Below are 5,882 nucleotides of genomic sequence, written 5' to 3' on the forward strand. Positions count from 1 at the left end.
GTAAGTTTTTAATAGGTTCCCTTTATTGATTCTATTTCTAGTTTCCTAAGTTTCATCATGAATGCATGCTGAATTTCTTCAAATGCTTTTTCTGAATCTATTGAAAAGACCATAGATTTTTTTTCTTTAGTTTCTCACTATGGTGAATTACAAATGATTAATTTTTGAATGTTGAACCACTATTGCATCTCTGGGAAGAAAACACTTGGTGAGGATGCATTAGCCCTTTCATATAATGCTAGATTTTATTTGTTAAAGTTTTAAGAAATTTTTCATCTGTGTTAATGAGGAATGTTGGTCTTTTAATGATGTATTTATGTATTTGTCTAGTTTTTATATCAGTCACTGCTGCCTCCTGTAGTAAAATCAGAAGTTATTTATATTCTTTTAAATTTCTTTTTCTTTTTCTTTCTTTTTTTTTTTAATGGAGTTTCCTTGTCTCCTTCTGTCATCCAGGCTGGAGTACAATGGCGTGATCTCAGCTTACTACAACCTCTGCCTCTGGGGTGAAGCGATTTCCCTGCCTCACCCTCCTGAGTAGCTGGGACTACAGGCATGCACCACCACACCTGGCTAATTTTTGCATTTTTAGTAGAGAGGGGTTTCTTCATGTTGGCCAGGCTGGTCTCAAACCCCGGACCTCAGGTGATCCACCCACCTCAACCTCCCAAAGTGCTGAGATTACAGGCGTGAGCCACTGCACCCAGTCACTTTTTTTTCTTTTTTAGTGGTAGTTGCATAGAACTGGTATCATTTTTCTTTAAATGTTCAGTAGAATTTACCAGTGAAGTCATCTAGGAGTAGGGTTTTCTTTGTGGGAAGGTTTTAACTACAAATTAAATTGCTTTAATAGATATAGAGCCATTCATCTATCTATTCTGATTGTGTTAACTTTCATTTTGCTGAGAATTTATATATGTAATCTAAATAGTCAAAATTATTGATACAAATTTGTTCACTGTAGTCCCTCTTTATCTTTTTAACACCTATAAGAGCTGTAATTGTGGCTCTTCTTTCTTTCCTGATATTGGTATATGTGCATTGTTTATATTTTGCCAGATCAGTTTGATTAAAGTTTTAGCAATTCTATTGTTGTTTCAAAGAACCAGGTTCTGGAATCTGTGGTAGGCTGAATTATAGCTTCTCCAAGATATTCACATCCTAATCCCTGGAATTTGTGAATATGTTATTTTACTTTACATGGCAAAGAGGAATTTGTTGATGTGATCAAGTTAAGGAATTGAGATGACAGGATTATCTTGAGTTATTTGGGCAGGTTCAATGTAACCACGAGGGTCCTTACAAGAAAGAGTCAGGAGGATAAGAATCAAGGAAGGAGATGGGATGAAAGAAGCAGAGATTAGAGAGTTGAGAAGATGCTATGCTACTAGGTTTGAATGTAGAAATTAGGAGTCATTGGCCAAGGAATGTAGGCCACTATAAGAAGATGGAAAAGGTCATGATTCTCCCTTAGAGCTTCAAGAAACAATGCAGCTCTGTTAACACCTCGGTTTTCAGACTAGAAGGAATTCAGAGCTCCAAAAATGTAAGATTATAAATTTCTGTTGCTTTAAACTACTAAGGTTGTGGTAATTTGTTATAGCAGTAATAGGAAATTAATACAATAGATTTATTTTTTCTGTATTTTTGCTTGTTTTCTATTTCATTGACTTCTGTTATTTAACATTTTCCCCTCATGCCTATAATCCCAGCACTTTTGGAGGCCGAGGCTGGCGGTCAGGAGTTCAAGAACAGCCTGGCTAACATGGTGAAACCTCATCTCTACTAATAATACAAAAAAAATTAGCTGGGCATGGTGATGGGTGCCTGTAATCCCAGCTACTCGGGAGGCTGAGGCAGGAGAATCACATGAACCCAGGAGGTGGAGGTTGCAGTGAGCCGAGATTCCACCACTGCACTCCAGCCTGGGCAACAAGAGTGAAACTCAGTCTCAAAATGAATAAATTAATTAATTAATTAAAATTTTCCTTCTTATGTTTAGTATGAGTTTAATTTTCTCTCTTTTTTTCTAGTTTTTTTTTCTTTTAGAATAGAAGCAGTGAATTCTATAATTTTCTCTCAGCACTACATTAGTCACACCACATAAATTTTGATATGTTAGTTTCATTTTATTCAATTCAAAACAATTTCTAACTTTTCATTCTTTCATTCAAGGGTCATTTAGAATTGTGATTTTAAATTCCAAATACATTTTCAGTTGTCCTAATGGGATTTCTATTTTAATTTTATTGTTTAAGAGAACATACATTACATGATTTTAACATTTTAAATATATTAAAACTGTAACCACCCAATGAGTTCTCCTTGCCCACGACCCAGATAGAGCTGATTTTACAAGACAGAGGAATTGCAATAGAGAGAGTTTAATTCATGCAAAGCTGGCTGAACTGGAAACCAGAGTTTTATCATTAAAATCAGCCTGGAGTTTCTTAAGGATAATTTGGTGGGCAAGGGGCCAGAGAGTTGGGAGTGTTGATTGGTTGGGTCAGAGATTAAATCATAGGAGGCCAAATAGGGTTCATCTCACTGTCTTTTGTTCCTGGCTGGGATCGCAGGGCTGGCTGAGCCAGATTGCTGGTCTGGGGAGTGCCAGCCGGTACATCAGAATACAGGGTCTAAAAGTCCCAGGAGCCCCAGGTTATCTTGGGAGGTCAAGAGGAGAGGAATTTACCAAACTCACAGGTATTTGAGGGTACAAACCCATGGCTGGACCCAGCTTTAAAAAAGTCTTATCTGAGATTTCTTATGGAAAAGAGTTTCATCAAAGCCAATTTTAAAAGCCTATGTAAGAAATAATTATTCTTGTTGTACTTTATGCAGATAATCAGGCCAAGTATAATAAGACTAAAGTTCATTTTGCAAACAAATCAATCCTATTATGATTTGTTTTAATAAAATGGTAACTGGAGAGAGAAAATTATGCTTAAAAAAAAAAAAAAAGAAACTATAGTACACCTGTTGGGACAGCTAACAGTTTGGACTAAATCCTAAATTCTTTGTGGGCTACAAGTCCCCAAACTAATGCTTTCAAATCTTTACTTTTAAAACTGGGAATTGGCACTCCTTACCCTAGTACTCATTATTTACCTTGTAGTACACTGTTCCCTTAAATGCGGTACTATAACTTTAGATGATAATACTAACGTCTTTGCCATGCAAGCCTTGGAACCCCAGCCAGGCCTGCATGAGTATGTTGACAGTTGCAAAGCAGTTCCATTCCTCTCATCTGAGGGTCAACATCTACCCCTACTATACCCCTGGTCGGCAGGAAAAAGAGCTGTCTTTGCCCTTTCTCCATCTTCATTAGCCAACACCTTAAGTTTAAGGTGTTATAAAACCCAGAGTGAGGAATTGAAATCACCATTGCAAAATTGTAACTGAGACAGTCAAAGAGATCTGACCTAACCAACTCCATCTTACTTCTAACCTCCTCTTCCAGGTGTCATTGTTCACTCCGAACACAGGCTGAACTAACTTTGGGAGGAATTTATTTTATAGTTTATAGTTTAAAACACAGATGAAAACAGCCCTTTCCTGAAACAAACTCCCTTCCTTCTTGGGTACTAGACTGCCTTTGTAGGACTAAAAAATTAGCCACAAGAGGTTGTGCACAGTGGCTCACACCTGCAATCTCAGCACTTTGGGAGGTCGAGGCAGGCAGATCACCTGAGGTCAGGAGTTTGAGACAAGCCTGACCAACATGGAGAAACCCCAATCTCTACTAAAAATAGAAAATTAGCTGGGTGTGGTGGCGCATGCCTGTAGTCCCAACTACTCAGGGGGCTGAGGCAGGAGAATCGCTTGAACTCAGGAGGCGGAGGTTGCAGTGAGCCAAGATCGCACCATTGCACTCCAGCCTGGGCAACAAGAGTGAAATTCCGTCTCCAAAAAAAAAAGAAAAAAAAAATTGGCTGCAATATTAGTAATTATGGTTTAGGAGTCATGCATGTGGGGAATACAAGGCTCTGACCCTCCCCAAATTGCTCCTGGGGATAAAATCACTATTGTAAAACTTCAGACCAGTGCTTGAGATATTTTGCAGACCCTGCATTTAATGGATCAGCTGGCACCACCCACATCAATAAACTGGTTCATCTGGTCTTGTGGCCTCCCCCCAGGAATTGACACAATACAAGAAGACAACTTCAACTCCATATGGTTTCATCGCTGACCTGACTAATCAGCACTCCCAGCTCACTGACTTCCATCCACCCACCAAGTTGTCCTTAAAAACTTTGATATCCACTCTTTTTTCTGGCTGGAACAATGGAGGGCGTAGAAGAGGAGAAGAAGAAGGTTCCTGCCATGCCAGAAACCCTTAAGAAAAGGTGAAGGAATTTCACAGAACTGAAGATCAAGCACCTGAGAAAGAAGTTTGTCCAAAAGATGCGTCAAAAGGCAAGGAGGAAGCTTATCTATGAAAAAGCGAAGCACTTGTACACTTTAGGCAGATGTACAGAACTGAAATTTGAATGGCGAGGATGCCAAGAAAAGCTGGCAACCTCTGTGTACCTTCAGAACCCAAATTGCTGTTTGTCTTCAGGATCAGAGGTATCAATGGTGTGAGCCCAAAGGTCCGAAAGTTGTTGCAGCTTCTTTGCCTTCACTAGATCTTCAGTGCAATCTTTGTGAAGCTCAACAAGGCTTCAATTAACATGCTGAGGATTGTAGAGCCATACACTGCATGGGGGTACCCAAATCTGAGGTCAGTAAATGAACTAATTGACAAGCATGGTTATGGCAAAATCAATAAGAAGTAAATGCTTTAACAGATAACGCTTTGATTGCTCCATCTCTTGGTAAATATGACATCATCTGCATGGGGGATCAGATTCATGAGATCTATACTGTTGGAAAACACTTCAAAGAAGCAAATAACTTCCCGTGGCCCTTCAAATTATCTTCTTCATGAGGTGTAATAAAGAAAAAGACCACCCATTTTGTAGAAGGTGGAGATGCTGGCAACAGGGAGGACCAGATCAACAGGCTTATTAGAATAATGAACTAAGGTGTTTGCCATGATTATTTTTCTAAGCTGGTTGGTTAATAAGCATACCTGCTCTCAAACTGAAACAAACAAACCAACCAACAAACAAAAAAAACCTCTGATTTCCAAATGTTCGGGGAGACTGACTTGAGTAATAATAAAGCTATGGTCTCCCGCAAAACAAACAAACAAACAAAAACCAAGGTCTGAAAAATATCTTGAACATCAATTTTAGGTTTTATAATAGTGGTGTTATCCTTAGAAGCAATCGGGGAGGGAGATTGGGAATCTTGTGGCCTCTGGCTGAATGACTCCTAAACTATGATTTTTAATCTTGTGGCAAATTTGTTAGTCTTAAAGGGCAGTCTGTTACACAGGCAAGAGAGATGTTTGTTTTGGTAAAGAGTTGTTGTCACCTTTGTTTCAAAGTTAAACTGTATATTAAATTCCTTCCAAAGTTAGTTCAGCCTATGCCCAGGAAAGAACAAGGGCAGCTTGAAGGTTTAGAAACAAGATAGCGTTGGTTAGGTCAAATCTCTTTCACTGTCATAATTTTCTCACTGTTATAATTTTTGCAAAGCCAGTTTCAAAACTCATTTTTTTCTCAAAATATAGGTTATCTTGATGATTGTTCCATATGCACTTTTAAAAGTGAATATTTTTTAATGTTTTATTTTAGGGTAAACTGTTCCATAGATTTTACTGAGCTCAAGTTGAAACCACCTTTGCAAAAATTATGACAATGAAAGAGAACTGACCTAACATACCCTATCTTGCCTTTAACATCCAAGCTGCCCTTGTGCACTTCTGGGCATACGCCAAGCTAAGTACAGAAGGAATTTAGTTTAAAGTTTAACTTTGAAACAAAGATGAT

General features: G+C 38.4%; 1 pseudogene; it reads left to right on the forward strand.

Moving 5' to 3' along the window:
- The first annotated feature begins 4,287 nt into the window (after positions 1-4,287).
- LOC108521199 (60S ribosomal protein L7 pseudogene) lies at positions 4,288-5,029 on the forward strand (annotated as a pseudogene).
- The last annotated feature ends 853 nt before the right edge of the window (positions 5,030-5,882 follow it).

Source organism: Rhinopithecus bieti, unplaced genomic scaffold (genome assembly GCF_001698545.2).
Source record: "Rhinopithecus bieti isolate Rb0 unplaced genomic scaffold, ASM169854v2 scaffold_56832, whole genome shotgun sequence".
Lineage (NCBI taxonomy): Eukaryota > Metazoa > Chordata > Mammalia > Primates > Cercopithecidae > Rhinopithecus > Rhinopithecus bieti.